The sequence below is a fragment of the Molothrus aeneus genome, chromosome 4 (genome assembly GCF_037042795.1).
Source record: "Molothrus aeneus isolate 106 chromosome 4, BPBGC_Maene_1.0, whole genome shotgun sequence".
Taxonomy (NCBI): Eukaryota; Metazoa; Chordata; class Aves; order Passeriformes; family Icteridae; genus Molothrus; species Molothrus aeneus.
In genome coordinates, this window is record NC_089649.1 from 24,154,993 (window position 1) to 24,173,478 (window position 18,486).

The following is an 18,486-nucleotide window of genomic DNA, read 5'->3' on the forward strand; positions in this document are numbered from 1 at the left end:
TATACAATCCCCAAAGCCAGTTTGAAGAGGACAAGTAGTTTTCAACCGAGGAACTTCAGATAACATAGCTCTCTACACCGACATTACTCATCTTTAATTCCTTATTAGCCGGACAGCGTGTTTCTCTGTGTCTTTACACCACATATACACCTCTGCTACTTCCATAAACATATGGAATATGTTCATGCATATTATTTTCAGAAGTGTTGGCTCCTGTTGCAAGAGGATTCTCTACCTCAGGCTATTCAACATTTTTACTGCCACCAGGAGGACAAGGCAAGGACTGTTACTATACATGAGGTACGACAGTAGAGTTGCCAGCCAGATGTAAAGTGCGGCATGCATCTCTTCACAGCACTGCCTCAGATCTTCACATTTGAATACCTTCCGAGTCCAAAGTTTGAAAGGAGGTTTGCTATCACACAACCCCTCTAAATGGAACATGACTGGATCCTCCGCTGGAATAAATCACAGCTGAGAATGTCTGACTCCAGCCCTGCATCAGGTTAAGGAGGGGAATAGCACCATGGGGTAAAGTTCTTTCTAGGGATTTGCCATCTGCAAAAGCAATGGTTAAGTTTTGCCATCCAGAAATTGGGACAATGCAGGAAAAAAAAGACATCAGGAAAACCACTTTGCTAGCACAGTAAAAAAGATCAGATGACAAAGAACAAGTAAAATGGCAAGCCGGATGGGCCTCTGCTGGACGAGGGCAAGGCTGCTGTAGCTAGACAAGTTTCTTAACAGAATCTCATGTCAAATTGCTGTGTGCTCCCAATTTTCAATGCTGTTTGACAGTCACTAACTGCTGTTTGGACTGCCAGACTTATAATTTAGAGGCATTTCAGATGATAAGTTAGTGACATCTTAATTTTCTAGGAAACAGTGAGATGAGCTTCATATGATTCATAAGCTATTTAAGAATAGCCACCATGCTTTAGATTTCATTTTAGCTGCCTCTTTTCTTCCTACAGGAAACAAGCTCCTAGTCCACGATATTTGTTTTGTTCCCCACCCTGCATGTCACACAGCAAGAGCACCCCACCCATCTCACTGGACATCATGGAACACTGATAAAAAAGGAAATGCTGCTTTATAAAGGGGTATTGCCTTGTTCCAAAATGCAGGATATTGGTGCAGGATATGCACCCTATAGTGAATCCTGCTGGGGGCTGTCTTCTAAAACTCTCCTCCTGGTTTTGCCACCAATCTTATTAGTAATCTGCAGCAGGCAACTCTCCCCCCCATCCCCCTAGATTTTGCCTCATCAGTGCACCCAGCAGGCTCTTAAAGAGAGGAAAGAAATTCTAGCAAAGTGCTGCAGCAACCCAGGTAGCCTTGATGGGTAATCAGAGAGAAGCTGGACAATCACATGGGATCCCTTTCCTATTTCACATCGAAGAGTTTATCTTCTATTGCTTTGAGCAAATTTACTGTGGAAATCACAAGGGATTGGTCACCTTGCAAACTATTCAGGAACCTAAACCATTGCAGAATCATACCTTTTCTCCCCATATCTAGCCTATATTTTGTCTTAGTTTCAATTTTTTCTTTCTGCATCTCATTAACTTTTTCCTGCCCCTTACATTTGTGTCTTTTCATCTATGTAAACAGCATTTCCTCTTAATCATCACTCAGTTAAGATCTATATTTAATCCTTTATATCTTTTTCTCATGAGTCATTCCTGTAGAGTGATAGTAATACTGTTATACTACAAAGTCCCTCCAGTTTTCCCTACATCTCCATCAGCATTTTGCTCAGAAGTGTAATCATACTAGTGCCATAATAAACAACTGTCTCTAAAATGCTCTTGAACATAGTGTCTGAAACTGAAATGACAACTTTGCCCTGTGTAACTTGCCACTTCACATGCAATCTGCTGTCAGCTATTACATGTGTTTTAAACTATTTATTAAACCAGACATCTTTGGAGTTAGTGCATTTCTGGTTATTTCCACTTAGATATGCAAAAGCTCATTTTTCCCAAGTTTATTTTCTTTCCTGTGTAGGTAGTTCCCTTCATATAATTTCTGTGTTCTGACTGGCTTCTAATTCTGCATTGCCAATTCATTTCATTAGCGTGCTGTTTATCCTATCATCAACAGGATACACTTGAAAAATAAATGAGTCTATCCTTCAGATTATTTCAGCAACCAAAAACTGCCAGCCAAATCTATTCCCTATATCATTATCCTTTACTGAAGTGTAAGGGCGAAATACTTATTACATCTCCATATTCAACATGGCCTTCATCCGAGAAAAGATTCAATTTCATACTTTAAATTTAAGTGCAAACAGTCCCTCTAAAGTCATGTCTTCATTGCAATAATAGAATAGAGGACCACTATAATGCAGCAAACTGTTTAATTAGTTAGGCGTGTAAGCATTTCCATTTTCCTTTGAAAAGTCCTTTTCTTTCAAGAGTCAGAGAAGATGACACCTTTAAGAAATACCCTAATGAAATTTAGTAATTTGGTTTGTTTTTCTTTTTTTTTTTGTTTTTCCCCACAAGCCCTTTGAAACAGAAGAATTACCTTCTGTTCAAAAACTAGATGCATATTAAAAGAAAAAAGCAATCCAGGAGCAGCTAAGCAGCTTTGCATAGTAGATATATTTGGATTAGTACCATGACTGCAACTACAATTTGAGCACAAAATGGCTGTTGTTCAACTCCCACCACAGCAGCCTTTTTGGGCTGCAGAAAGCAATCGCCAGAGCCCCAGTGGACAACAGACAAATCAGTGCCAGGAGCCAGCAGGGACAGGAGTGTTACAGAGCCAGTGCGGGTGGGCCACCGCTTGGCCAGAGGAGGTATGTCCATCCCTGTGCCCCTCAGGCTGCTGGAATCTTCACTCTGCAGTGCAGAGAAAGATGTTCACCAAAGAACTCGTAATTTGCATGAAGAAAAATGAGCAAGTGGTAAATAAAGCAAGTGCAAGTTCACAACCCAGTCACTTGTATGGTCTCAGCACCAATTTCTCTTTTGCCACCCCCACAAGACACAGGAGCTATTGGCAACTGTGCACTAAGGAAAATCTGCTCACTTCATTTACAGCCTGAAATTAGATCCAAACCCGTGAAAATGCATGGGAAAAACATGTGAATATTTGTTTCAGTCAGAAAAGGCTTGGAGAAAGCATGACATTTCAGCCTGGCATTTTCTTTTGGAGTGCTTCATCACCAGCCCTCCGTCCCGATAAGAGTCCTTCCAAAAGCCCATGAGCTGGCAGCACACTCTCCCCTTTGCAAATGCTGTGTCACTGCTTCCCTCTCACTGCCTTACAGTGACCCCCATAGAGCCAGATCCCAGGTGTTAGCAGGCCACTGAAGGCAGAGCAATGTTCCCTGTCCCTGAGGGGACAGTGTATATCACTTCACATGCCAGTGTGGATTAGACTGATCAGCAAAATAATCCAGGTCAGATGTGGAAGTACACACTTGTGAGCACCACAGCTGGCACCACTTGCAGCCCACTCACTACTTAGCAAGTATTGAGGTGTTTCTTTGCATCACACCAAAGGAGAGCATTAAAGGGAACAAATGAAATGGCTTTGCAGAGATTTATGGAGATTTTCTAATGCAGAAAGTGGAGCACAGGAGAAAGTGCAAAGGCTAATTTGATTACACTGTTAGCCCTGTATAAATTTAATAATGGACTTGCTTCCACATTTCTCATCATAACCTATTTACATGCATCCACTAACTGCAGTAGCTCTGCACCTCACACTCCTGAGCCAGTCTTCCCAACCCACTCCTGTGAGGAAGAGGAACATTACTACTCCTGCACAGATAGACAGAAACAAAGGAGAGGTGAAAGATTCAGATAAACATTACTGAATTGATTATGACTACTCTAGATCTGGGACAATGTTCTCTAAATACTAATGAAGTTATCTTATTCTTCTTTCAGAATAAGAATCAGCAGATATTAAAGGGAACAGGGTTGTCTCCTCAGGACACTCAGTCATGAGCAATAGCAGACACTGCACAAGCTTGTGCCAGTGACTTGGGTGCATTTACAAGTACCAAAGTGCTCTGTGAAAGTCTAGCCCTTGAATAACTTGCTCAAGGTCACACAGAAGGTGTGTGGCAGTCCTGAATCAAGTTGAAAAGGTATTAGAACATCCATTTGCTTTTCATTCTTACTTTTCCTTTTCCAGCATGTCATTTTTGATCAGGATCTATACTATCAAATGTAGATGTTATTGTAGGGCTCACATTCAGCACTTCACTCGTTAAATGCACATTCTTTCAAGGTATAAATACAATAATGGATATAATGATGAAATTCAGTATATCATTTAATAGCGAACTACATTAATCTCCTGCACACAGTACTGTCCAGAACTCAGTTCCTTTTGGAACTATGTTTCATAAGGTCAGTAATGCCTTCCTTAATTTCTAATAGCAGGCTGGATGGCTACCCTGAATTTTTTTATTATAGGCAGACTAGTTTCATTAGCTTGAGCCACTGCCATGCATTCCACATTGAGGCCAACTATATCTATTTTCCTCTTGTTTGAGGAAAGCATATCCTTTTCATCTCATCTCACCTCACTCTTCCAAGCAGAACTGTTTGATACTGACTTCTTTATTTCAATCTAACCCTAATAATTTCCAAAATAAATCACATCATTGTCAATCACATCATATCTCAAAAACTTGCAAATGCTTAGCAATTTCAGCTGCCAACACACTAATTTATGTTCTTTGGAGATGCCATCTGAATCACAGCTATCGTCTTTGAGTCCTTTCCATCAGTTAATTGCAACTGTTTGTGAAATGCAGGAGCATATTTATTTTTCTCCTTCCTCTGCAGTGCTCAAGTTGTGCCTTTAGGTAAGTCTTCCATTCCAAACTCAGAAATACTTCACTTGCAAAACTCCAGTGTCTCCTCAGAGAACTACTTCAGTAAGGATAAATAATTTTCTGGCATGTAGTCTGATAAGTAATTTTTAAACAGCAGAATGATAAAGTAGGATCAATGCCACCTTTCTGGGACAGACTACTTCATGTGACAAATTCTGACACAAATATTGCACAGTGACATACCATGTGTTTCCTACTGTCACTCTTAGCTTTCAGTGTTTCTTTCTTTATCCCACCCAAGAATCATGAACAAAATAATGCTGAAAAGAGCTAGATTTTTAAAAATGGAAATAAAAAGGAAGATATCCAGTCATCAACTCCAGACACGGAGTTCCCAAACTGAGGGTTTACCTACCATAAAGGACCAAGTCTTCCAGACAGACTTCTGCTCATTACGAGATAAAGTGTCCACACCAGAAGAGCTGGAGCAATTAGGTGGTATTGCAGTTAAGCTGTAAGACTCAGGTGCATTGATATAAGTTTTGCTTCCAACACAGACACCCTGCACTATCCCAAGGAAGCTATTTCTCAGCTGAGGATAACCCTTTTCTCAATGCTCAGTGACATGGTGTCAAGATGCAAATAATACCCTATTCAAAGACATGTGCTTTAAAGGGTCATTAGACCCGAGGTGAGGCTGAAGGGCATCATCAGCCAGCCTGGCTCTTGGACCATGACTATTCCAGTAGCATTTTTTTCATTAATGTTTAATAAGCCAGGCACTGATCTCTCCTCTCTGTATCCCAGTGACAGGACACAAGGGAATGGCCTGAAGTTGTGTCAGGGGAGATTTAGGTTAGCTGTTAAGCAAACATTCTTCACCCAGAGGGTGGTTGGACACTGGAACATCTCCCCAGAGATGTGGTCACCAAGCTAGACAACTCTGTCAGGCATGTGGTGTGATTCTTGGCATTGTCCTCTGCAGGGTGTTAAGGAAACTTTCCTGCCTGACTATTCATGGGACTCTGGCAGTCACACTCCTACTACCAGACATTTTAAATGCTGGGACCTAATCCTTTTCATGGTGGGTGGCTCCAGTGACCCAACAGGTGCCCCCGTGACTCCTTGCACACCCCACTCACACAGGGTCAGACCAGGTTTCCTTACTGGCTCCATCCCAGGTTTCCCACAGCAGTCTCAGATGTCCCATTCCATAAAGCCATTTACTCATGGCACAGTAACACAGAAACACCTGGAGCTGGTGCCTTTGAAGAGGACCCCCAACAATGGAATCCCTGGGCTTTTATACCCTCACAGTCTCTGCTCTTCCTCCTCAGCTGTGTCTCCTTCCAGCTCCTGCTGTGTCTCTGAGTGTTGCTCACCTGGCTGAGCCACAGGTCCCTGTGCCCTTTGTTATGCAAAGGGTTGGCACCAGCTCAGGACCTCTTGCCTGGGGCTCCTGCCCACCCTGAGCTCAGTCTGCAGCTGGAACTGTAGCTGACACACCAAGTTTTCTGGACCAAAAGTATTCTTCAATAAGGGCCAGGAGTTGGATTTGAATGATCCTTCTGGCCCTGATCCTTCCAACTCAGGATATTCTATGATTCTAAGCAGTATCCTGACAAGCCAAATCCAATGCTTGCAATACTGGTGTGCCCTAATTCACCTCCCTATTCTTCTGAGTACACCATTCCCTTGCCACACACCCTTTGCCTCATCTTTCAAGCACAACTGCCCTTCGAGATAACCATTGTCCAGCCGTACTTGTCACCTGGGTCCTCAGAGAAGTCAGCCCTTCTCATGACCTCTTATATCCCTTGCTAGATCCAATTCCAGTAGGACATTGGCTTTTCTCACATCATCTCTGCGTGCTCAGACAATGTTTGTATTCCTCACAGATTTCACTGAGGTAATACTGGACAGTGCTGAGGTGTAAATACACCATGCATCATGACATGCCTATAAATGAGAACTGGCAGCTTATTTCCTGTTATTTCTCTTTTATAGCCACTTCTCCTTGCTCTCTAAACATTACTCCCCTTTCTGTCTCTTGTGAGATCTGGGCTGTGGCACCTTTGCTCAATCTCCACTCAGCTCACCCCGCATGTGCTGTCCCAGACAATTCTGGCTGCCTCCATTTTCTGCCTCTAATTCTGCCCCCAGCTAAACAGAAGAGTAGGTGATTACAATTTCATTCAATCAGGAGGTGAAGGAGATGGGACACGTGCACAGCAAGCCGAGAAAGGAGTGGCAATCAGATTACAGCTGTTGCCTAAAGCACAGTTCTTCATAATGTGAATTTATAATGGGTCTCTGGTCTAGGGCACATAATAGACATTTTACCCAGAGTGCCATAGTCACCCAAAGACATTTACTTCAGAAAATACTGAGCCTGGTATAAACATTTAAACTTTAATAAAACAATTACAGATGCACTGATTGCATAGCTCCCTTAGACAGTGAAGACTTTAGACATAGGGAAGTGAGCAGAAGACAGTATCAGGCCACTTACATAAAGATTTACTGAGAACTCACCCTTGGTGAGGTCAATGCCTTATCCATATCCAAGAACTACTCACTGAGCAAAAGCCATCTCAAAACATATCCCATCTCAGACACACATTGTCCTTTGCAGGATCAGTGTATTTAAAGAAGTTAAATCAAGAACCAGTATATTCACTGCCATTTTGTAGTCACAGTATCCAGACTCTTTACACATCCCAATAGAACATTAAACTAAAAAAAATAACATGATGTCTTTGGGGGCTTCTTGCTGTTTCTGCTCAGAAATACTTACACAGTAACAAACAAGTTGTGTTTAAATATGACAAGTTAGCTTGTCATATTTCAAGTGACAAATGTTACTCTGTCCACAGAATAGAAAGATAAATAAGCATTTACTGGAAAGAGAAGAGTCCAGTCAGAAGGAGATGCAAATCTACCTCTCTGTCTTGTTAACCTAATTAGTTGACCATTTACGTTTCATATTTCTGAACCAATTCAAATAGAATTATTCCAAACAAACATTTCAATACTAAATAAGCTTTTTCTGTGTTTTGAGGGAAGGATCAAATCCACAGTCCCTCCTTTCTGGTCAAGTCCCCCTAACCAAATGACAATTATTCAGAAAATAGGAACATCTCAGAACTACAGGGATTTGCACCAGTCATTATCCCCTGGCCAGCACAAGCATATGCACAAAGGCTGAGTATATACTAAAATTCTGTGCACAGTGTAGCAGCTAAACCTCTGTTCTCTTCTGCTTTGTTGCTGGTGGGTGTTGCATATTAATTTCCTCCATATCAGGCTCTCCCCATTTTGTTTACAGCAAACTCCATCCTATTAACTCTTCACACAACCACGTCCCCAGGAGCTGAGCCCCTCTGTGTTGGGTACCCACTCTGTGTCTGAGCTAGCCCCCAATCCAGAAGGTGGGAGCACATTCACATCGTGTCACATATATGGAGAAGAGGAGGCAGGGATGCCCACACCTCCAGGAGAATGGAACAGGCTTAGTTTATTTTTGGATTAGTAGCTACTTTTCCAGTATTTGGGTTTTACCATTCCATAAACCCTGGAGGCAGAAAAAGACACTGAGTGGAACAGGAGAGCTATACCAGCCATAAGATCTCACTTGGGCACTGTTGAACATGGGAGAAAAGACTCCTACTTCCTAGGCCGCATTTATACATCAATACAGCTCTCTCCATTCTGCAACTGACCTCTTTCCTAGGACTGATTCAAAACCTTACATGAGCTTCTAAACCCAAAAGCCCTCAACACCTCAAAAAAATAAAAATTCAATGCTGATTCCCTTGTTCCTTTCTCTATCACCTCTATCTGAATCATCCCTTAGTGCTCTGCTGGAAAAAAAGCTAATGGTGACAAGCACAAAAAAAAAATCCAAGACACTCAAAGGAACTGTGTTTACACTACAAAAAGAGTAAAAGATGCCAAGGTCACTTAACATGGTAACATCATAACTTACTGTATTGCATACAACTACTCAGCTTTTACCTAGGTCTTTGTCCTGAGACCAAAGCAAGCTGGACTTCTGAGGCATTGCTACTGATTTGTTGTGGTCTTAAATTATACATTGCTATAACTAGATAGCTTGAGAATCTATTGGCAAACTGCAGGTCATAGTTAACTTTTACTGTCTCCATTGAGAACAAAGGTTTGTATTTATGTATATATCCAGCTCCTTGCACAAGTGCCCCTGCTTTCACTGTGATCTGTTCTCTCCTGATACTCATACCTGACTAGGTTATAGCTGGGTTCCACAATATCAATCTTACTTCAATTGCATTCAGCTAGCAATTCAGTCATGTCATCTCAGTCAAGTTTTATTCATAAAAAACTTCATCTTTCATTCAGAACAGAAATCCACTGTTCTGATAGCTATCATATTTCCTGGCCTTACATTAGGAAAGTGTGTGCTTGCTCACAATGCTGAGCAGGGCTAGGCTCAGAGCAAAGGCTTCAAAGACATTTAGAAAACAGTGTCCTTGAATTGACTCAAGTAGTCCATTTCTAGAAACTCTGTCCCAGGAGAAAGTCTTATTCAGCCCCTGTTTCCCACCACATACCTCCTTTCAGAAGAGGGATCAGCTTTATCACTCCCTCCCCAGATCCATGCAAGCACTAAGGTAAGGGCAACATGCAGCAGAACAGATGCTGTGGCAGGAGTGTGTTTACATGAAGCTGCTGACAGCAGATGCCAGCTTGTAAAATTAGCCAATAAAAATACCAGCATCACTGTTTACAACCACTCTGAGCAAGACGGGCTGCCAGCAAACTGGAAGGCACATTGTACAGGCATACCAGGTTAAAGTTACATGATGTGGAAAAGCATCACCATTTTTAGGCTAGCAGAAGTGTGATTCTCATTCAAGTACAGGGGGTGAACCATGAGCTGCAAAATAGTTTCAGTCCTTCTCCCTTTTGCATTTAAAGAAAGTCCTATTTAGTGTTAAAACATCAAAGAACCAGAAACACTGTAAATACAAAAGCACATGTATCGCTCACTATTGAAAGTTTTTGTGTGCTATTGATGCCTTTTCCTGATCTTAAAAGTTGAAAGCCAGACATGGTTAAGGGATAAGGGGTTTCTACCTCAGAATTTTCAAAAGGATCCTCGTGGTGCACTGTTTTGCCAAGGTGGGATGCGCCGCAATGCACAGACATGATAAATCATGTGTACAATTTATAGCCCTTACAAATTAACATATCTAACAAGGATGCCCCAATGAGAAGCTTGAATGAATAGAGTCTTATCCCTAGGAATGTCCCCCTGGATGGGCCAAATCTCTAGTTTACAGGATATGTTCTAGGAAGGACCTTGGTTTCTCAAGGTAGCATATGGCTTTCCAGCCTCCAGCTGCAAGGCCTTTAGGGTGTTTGGTCTCCTGGCCTAACACAACATTAGGACAATGCTAAGTTGTCAGACTTAAGGAATTACAAGTATGCATGCTAGGAGTACAGAGGATAGGTAAAAGGTATATAAAAGAACAGGCAAAAAATCATCTTGGCATCACTATGACTCTGGTCAAACCTGAAATTTAGTGACACGTGCATTGCAAATGTGTTATAGACCAGGAAGCTGTTACTTGAACTTAAACCTCCTCTAGTACTCTTTGCAATCACAAATATAATTTTAAAAAGTCCTGATTTTTGTACAAAATTGTTGTCTGCATCTTACCCATGTAGATCTGGAGACACTCAGACTGATCCTTTAAGAATGTTAAAATAGTACTAAAATTTTTCACCAGTTAATTATCATTAATTCTTCTGAGTAATTTAAAATACCTCTAAGACTAGAACCTAGACTAAAATAAAATTAAGACCCTCAAGAAAATTATTAAAATTATGTTTTTGAAAATAACAGTCTGCCAGATAAGTTTTAGAACATTTTTTTTCCTCTTCATTGATTTTCCTACATTAGAAAATATCAACCTTCATTAAAATTTCAATTAATACATTCTGTAATACTCTTAATTAGAAAACTAGAACTATAAAAGGAAATGTTAAAGTAACTGAGCTATTTCAGAGATTAAATTTGAGAACAAGTTTTGACGGCTTTTACTTTCATTTTAAACAAACACTCAGTCCTCTGAAAAAAATTTCACTTTATGAATGTTTAATAAGCTATTAATAACTTCTGTAAGCCTGTTGGAGGTATAAGCAAAAAGTTTAAAAAAAAGGTAAGTAAAACCGCTAGAAGAATTAAACATATTATATAGAACCCATAATTAAAAGTAGCTTCTTTTCCTCTATAATCAAAAGTTATTAATATCAGTTAATAACATAACATACCTTTGGGATGCACCCATTAAGCTACAGTACTGGATCAACCCTATGCCTGCAATGCCTTTTCCACAAGAAACAGTCAACAGCTTCAGTCTTCTGCCTTATGGAGAAACACAAGAGAAATTAAATGAAAGGAATAAAACCAAAGTGCTGAAATCCTGTTGTCAACAGAATTCAAAGACTTAAATTTAAACCACTACTTTCCTTCCAGACACTGAAAAACCTAACAAATGCAACATATCCCAACAATAAATAAAAAAAAAGCAATAAATCACCTTCTACTCTACTACTGTCTTGCAAGAATAAGCAAGAGCATCTAGCACACACCCAAGCAATAAATATTATGTTATATCTATTTTGTAATTTTAGGCAGTAGGGAGACCTTTCCAAGAGGTCTGTAGTTGGTGGCAATGGTGTTAATAAGCCCTTTGGTTTCTTTGTCCACAAAATAATTGGGCTTTCTCCATAAGCAGCTGTTGTTTATGAGTAGCCTGAGGCTTCTCACCTGTGTAGGTGGGCTCTGATACTAGAGCATATTTAAAACATACAGTGGACAATAAGGATTCTCAGTTTTGGGAGCTGAAGAAATCTTTCTTTCATACGCCAGTATGTAGAGATGTTTTTTCTCTATTCAGTTTATTTTTGAGGAGTAGCACAATACCTTTTTCTTCTTAGGGCCCTCTTTATCTTATATATGTGTTTTTCTAATAAGTAACAGGCCTTTGTTTTGTTTGTTTGTTTGGTTTTTTGTTTTGTTTTGATTTGGTTTTTTTTCTTTGTTTTTTTTTTCCCCTGGGACAGCAGAGGGGGAGAGGGTGGCTGCTGCAGTTGTTGTTTCAGAAAATTAGTTAAAACTTTGTGTCTTCCTTGAGGAGTCTGATTGTTGCCCTAATTGTTAGTTAAGCTTTACCTGCTAGGTACAGGTAGCTTTGCCTGCTCAATGCAGGGAGTTTCTACCCAGAGCTGCTAATATATAGATCAAGGTTTGTTTCTCTACCTAAGCATATGCAGAACTTCATGCTGAGGAGAATTTTAGAGATGTATTGGTGCTGCTTCAGATGTATTGGCGCTACATGAAATGAAGCATTGTGTGAGAAACCACAGGAAAGAGACTTGGTTCTTGGTGAGTGCAGAAGAAATGTAGTCTGCTGATAATGCTTGATGTGATTAGCTTAATTGATGTATATTTTTGTTCCTGTGAAGTTCCAGAGATTTGATTCAGACTGCTTCTCATGTTATGATATGACCTAGGGACTTCATTCACGCTCTCTGTTTGTGAGCTGGTGTTTTATAGCAGAACTGAGGCGTCTGACAATGCATGTGGTCATACCTATGAGCCTGAAAGGATTGTTTGAATCTTTGATGGTCTGTATATCAACTTTCACTTTCCTGGGGTTTATTATGTGTAAAGCAGGGGCTGCCACCAAGACTTCCTATATGGTCTTCCCTAAATAAAATTTTGGAAATGGTTTCTCACAGATACTGTTGCAGAAAACTGACTGGCTTTCCTTTTGCTACTAGTGTGCTATTTTTGTAAACCTGTTCAATAACACTTAACCCTTTTACTTAATTTCATTCTGGTTTTGATCTGTTTATAGCAAGTTCTCCATCTAGATGTGTGTAGAGGCATTTGACAAAGTCTCTAGTGATTGATTCCTTGCTCCTGTTATGTGGTGTGTGTGATAAGGTGCTTTCTTGCCAGGTTCCCTAGGGACTTGTGCTGTGTTAACAATAATTGATAAGTGCTTTAAACTGCTCCATGAGTTATATCCTCCTGGATGAGGAGGGTGAGTGTTATGTATGTGGGAAGGATAAGGCTCATATCCCTTCCCAGCAGGGAAAACTTTTCTTAGCCAAATGCGGGGTTTATTAATCTGTTTGTCTCACCAGTGGTAAATAGGATTATATGCAGGTTGTAGGATAGTAAGGATGAACTCTTTCTGCATAACTGCACATATTCGTGTTAAATGAGACCAAAGAGCACAGAAAGCAACTGTCTTACACTTCTGAAGAGTTACTGTCTCTTTAGCTGTTGAATCTGGTATTGAAATTAAGGTGAAATTAAGGCCTTCCAAATGGGAAACTTCTCTGAAACTTGCAAAAGACAAACATGGATCTACCTGAAGGATTTTAAAAGGTAACGCATAGAAGCTACATTGGAAATCTTAAAAGTGATTTTTAGTGCCTTTGTCTCTGTAATGTGCAGCATCTGAGGAAAGTTTCACTTCACTAGAAGTGCTTGTTCATGCTGTAAAACTCAACCCCTTCACAGGTTGAACTTCAAGAAACTGAGCTCATGCCTGGGTCTTCCTTTGACAATTTTACTTTCCCTGTTGGTAATGTTTCCATAGTATTTCTTAAATTAGTAATTAATACCTGAAAAAATTATCTTACATAGAAGCTACTCTAATGAAAAAAATAATGTATTGAATAATGTTACTTTAGCACATAGCTGTAATGGCCAGTTGATTTTTATGGTCTCACCATTTTGTACTGGTCCTAGGGGTTCAATATTTTTTCTTCCTCATACTAATGCTGTATCTGCTAGAATAAATGTGGTGTGTCAACAGGCAAATAATTAAAAAATAAGCATTTAATTCCTGTAGTGTGCTGATAAGGTCTACCTTATGTCTTATTAATCAAAGTAAGAAATACTGATTTGGGAGTTAGCTCATCACATCAGGCATGGCACAGACCATGGAAATGCCTCATAGCCTATGAATGTGAAGTCTGAGCTCAGATGTAAATAACCACCTAAGTCAATATCTTCTATTTAGACCTGAGTGTATAAAAGGGCAAAGGAGTAGGATTTCCATCTCAGTTGTATAATAAATTTAAAAAATCATCAGGTGATATTTGTCAAGGAAACTTGGTACATCCACTTGCCATATGTGGGTGGGAAACTGCATCTTTCAGCTGAAGTCCTGCTCTTCAGTTTAATATGACTGTTTGGCTCTACTTCATCTGCTTTTATGTTCTATTTAACTGTCCTTCAAGGGACCAAAGGGGTGTGACTGCAACTAGGGAGGGAGCTGGTAGTTAAGCAGCAGTGTGATTGAGGTTGGTGTATTTGTCCAGGTATGATAGGTGTTTTCAACTGCTTTGTGGAAGTGGGATGAATATTTAGGTAGTATTGGCTTCCCTGTTTTATGACTAAGAAGAACAGAAGTTGCTATCATGGTATCTGTGATTTAGGGTTCTTTTTAAAAGAACTAGCTGCAAGTATTTTCTCCTGTCAAGTTTCTGATTTTTCTCTTGCTTCTATAGCACTTTGCAGTCTGGCTTCAGGGCAAAATATTCAGCAACTTTCATCTCAGATGGTGAGAATGCTCATGGGTTTTCCCCAAACTATATACTCCAGCATGAGGGAAATTGCAGCTAGTGGCTAACTGTACAATATACTTCTCGGTGAAGTGGGGAGGTTAGCCTTGGCTTAGGAGGCTTGCCTGATGTAAACATTAGTTTGGCAAGTCGTTGGACTGACACTCTTACTCTAATTGGTCAGTGGTTGACCCAAACATCAGTGGGGTTTTCCAAAATGAAGACTGACTGAAACTGCTTGGAGTGAAATGAATGACTTAAACCAAAGCCAAAATATCTTCTTCCTGGTTTAATTAAAGTGACTTCTTTTTCATCTCTTTGGAATTCTAGATATGGTGAGCTAAAAGCTATTTTGAGCTTTACTCACAGCAGGAAGCCTGGATCATGTGTGCTGTGGTTGGCAGTTCAGGGACATCCAGAGTGTAGGACCTGGTTTTATAATTAGAGTAAGTGACTGGCCTTTGGTTTAGCCAGCAGGCTGTTTCAAAGGTGGGAGGTGGCTTGGGTTGTGTAGTAGATGGGGCTACAGGAGTGGCTTCTGTGATAAGGGGGTATCAGCTTCCCCCATGTTTGATAGAGCCAATGCCAGCTGGCTCCAAGATGGGACTGCTGCTCTCCAAGGCTGAGCCCATCAGTGCTGGTGGTAGCACCTTTGGGATAACAGCGTTAAGAATGGAGGAAATAGCTGTGCAAGAGCCAATGCAGCCAGTGAGAGCACATGAGAGGAACAGCTCTGCAGACACACGGGTCAATGAAGGAGGGGCGGGAGGTGCTCTGGGCATCGGAGCAGGATTCCCCTGCAGCCCATGGGGAACACAGTCGTGAGCCCGCTGTGCCCCTGGAGGTCCACAATGGAGCAGGTGGATGCCCAAAGGAGATTGTTACCCACTGGAAGGCCATGCCGGAGCAGCCTCCTTGGCAGGAGAGAGGAGGCTCCTGTGGCTCTGTGGAGAGAGGACTCCACACTGGAGCTGGCTTGCTGTCAGGACTGGTGACTTTCAGAAGAGTCATGTCAGAGCAGCCTGTTCTTGAAGGATTGCATCCCCTGGAAGGGACCCATGTTGGAGTAATGGCTTTCTTTGAATGTCATTGTATGAATGAAGTGCCAGACACAGAGTCTCCTTCTATGGTAACTTCTCTGGTAGTTTGCAAGCAGGTGTTCTACAAAAGCCTAGAGTATCCTCTAGAGTATCCAGAAAATTTAAAAAAAATCTTCTTAAATATACTTCTGGCTTGCTGTGCAGTTCATTCAGCCCTTGTCACAGAAGGTAAGTTAAGGTGTTAGTGCAAGGGTCTAGCTCTTAGCTAGAACTCTAGAAGGCATTAGAGTCTTGTATGCAAAAACTACTTTGCAGGAGTACAAGATAAATGTGGTTAGAGTGCAGGCAAGCTGCCAGCAGCCTGCCACGGACTGTTGTGTAACTGCAGGACAGTTATAAATAAAATCAAATCTAGTCCTTTGTATGCTTTTTCTCATTCAAGGTAGATGTTAATCCCTTAATATCTTAAGGCAATGACTCATCAGGTGTTAGAAGCTGTATGTGGGTTATCAAAAAGCATCTTGAGCAAGTTTGTTGTTAACTATTCTCACCAAACAAGCCATGTTGCTCAACTTTGATTTTACTCCAAGATATTCAACTACTGTAGCTCATGAAAAACCTTGTGTTGTATTAGAAGTGATCCTGTTCCTCATCTTAAACATATTGGAAGCATCTATAACATATGATATAATCAGAACAGATTGTGACCCTCATACCCCCTGATTTGAATTGGATTCTGGCAAAATTCAGCTCTATCCAGGATCTTATAATTGTGTTCTTAGCAATCATGTATGCTAATTATCTATAATCATGCTGTGTAGAAAAAAAATGTGTGCAATATGTAACTTCCCTCAAATGTATGGCTCTCCTAGCCACTTGGTAATGTTTCTTTTTTGGTGGTGGCTGGAGAGAAATCTTGCTGACTTTTCTCCTACTAGTTTATTTCTCTTCTGAAAATGAATTGTGTTTCATTGGAAAGCTACTGAGCTGACAGCTGAGGAAAAACAGGAGGATGATGAGAAAGTTTTGTGCCTTGGGCATTTGATAGCTTAACCTGTTTATCCATAGTGAATAGGTCTGTCTTGTAGGAATTTTTCTGTGGAGGCCTATGTCTTTGGTAGTATATGGAAACAGGATAATTCACCTTTGTTTGTTAAATCAGTGTGAGAATGCATTCAAAATAGGTTGGCATGGCAAACACTGTGATCTGGGTGGTTTGATTCAGTAGTGGAATAATCATTGAATTGTTATGGCTGGAAAAATCCTCTAAAGTAGAGTCCAACCATTGACATTAGCACTGCTGAGTCCACCACTAAACCTTGTCCCTAAGTGCCACACCCACACTCTTCTCACTAGAGATTGTGGTTTCACTGCTTCCCTGGGCAGCCCATTCCACTGCCTGACTGCCCTTTCCTTGAAGAAATTTTCCCTAATTTCCAATCTAAATGTTCACTGGTGCAACTTGAGACCATTTGCTCTTGTACTACTGTTTCTTACTGGTGAGAAGAGGCTGACCACACCTTGATACAAAGTGCTTTCAGATAGTTGTAGAGAATGAGAAAGTCCCCCCTGATCCTTCTTTTTTCCAGGCTAAACAACTCCAGGTCTCTCAGCTGCTTCTCATCAGACTTATGATCCAGACCCTTCCAGGACTCTGTTGCCCTTCTCTTGATAAGTTCCAGCCCCTCAATGTCCTTCTTGTTGTGAGACACCCAGAACTGAGCAAAGGACTTGAGGTTCAGCCCCACCAGTGCTGAAGAACAGGGGGACAATCACTGCCCTGGTCCTGCTGGCCACAGTGTTCTTGATCCAGGCCAGGATCCATTGGCCTCCTTGGCCGCCTGGGCACACGCTGGCTCATGTTCAGCTGCTGTCGACCCCAGGTCCTTTTCTGCTGGGCAGCTTTTCAGCCACTCTGCCCAAGCCTGTAGCAATACCTGGGGTAGCTGTGGGCAAAGGCCAGGACCTGGCACTTGGGCTTGTTGAAACTCCCTGCAATTGTGGGACCAAGTTCAAATGTGGTGTCTGGTATTGTGTTTTGCTGGGAATGCTATGTGAGCTTATTGGCATTAAAAATCACATAGAAGTCATTGTGGGACAGATGGAGATTGATCATGGCTCAGTGGTTTTTTCTACAGAATATTCGGGAACTACCACAATTCCTTCTCTGACAATGTAACTTTTATTTTAGACCTTTGTCCCTATAAATAAATGTAACTTATCCATCTCTCCTGATGATTTATTCTGTATTTCATCTGGTTGGCACCATTAGAAGCTGAAAGTAAACTGTGGTAGCTTTCCTTGCTCATTTTTTTTCAGCTATTCAAGAAGATCTAAACACTTCAACAGAACTCTGAAAACAACCCTTTTTAATTAAAAATTTGAGATTGAAAAAAGAAACAAGACAAATAACTGGGAAAGTGTGCTCTGCTTTTTCAATAAGACAGTAGTTAAGTCTCCCCAGACCCTTTCCTTTGGCTAATTTTTGCAAATGATGTTTGCTCAATTATCTAAATACAGGCTGATTTTCGCTGTGAGGTCCGAAGTGTACCAAGATACGAAGAGTACTCTCTCTGGGGCTTGATCAAGAGAAGACAGCTGGGAGTACTTTTACTTTGCTGGCCTGGAAACAGGTTCCTCATTTTCTATATTCCTACTGGAGGTCTGTGTATTTCACTCTTGTGTTGAGGTTGAAGTCGATGGGAGTTATCTTAATTAGACTGTATCATATATGCACAGACTAAGTGCTCACTTTTGTGCCTCTAGTCAATCTAGTCTTCTGAAAGCAAACCAGATTGAGTCAGTGGCATTTGGATGTGAGGTTTTGATCAGTCTGGAATTTGACCGCAGCAGTTCATCGTCCAGTTCCTGGCAGTAGTGTTATTGCCTGTGGTATATCTTGGCTCCAAAGAGCAATGGGCCTTTTGGCATGGCTGAAGGTTTCTTAGGAGGTTCCTGAGAGTGACCTGAAGGGTGACCTGATCTTTTCTTTCCATTCCAGGCCCA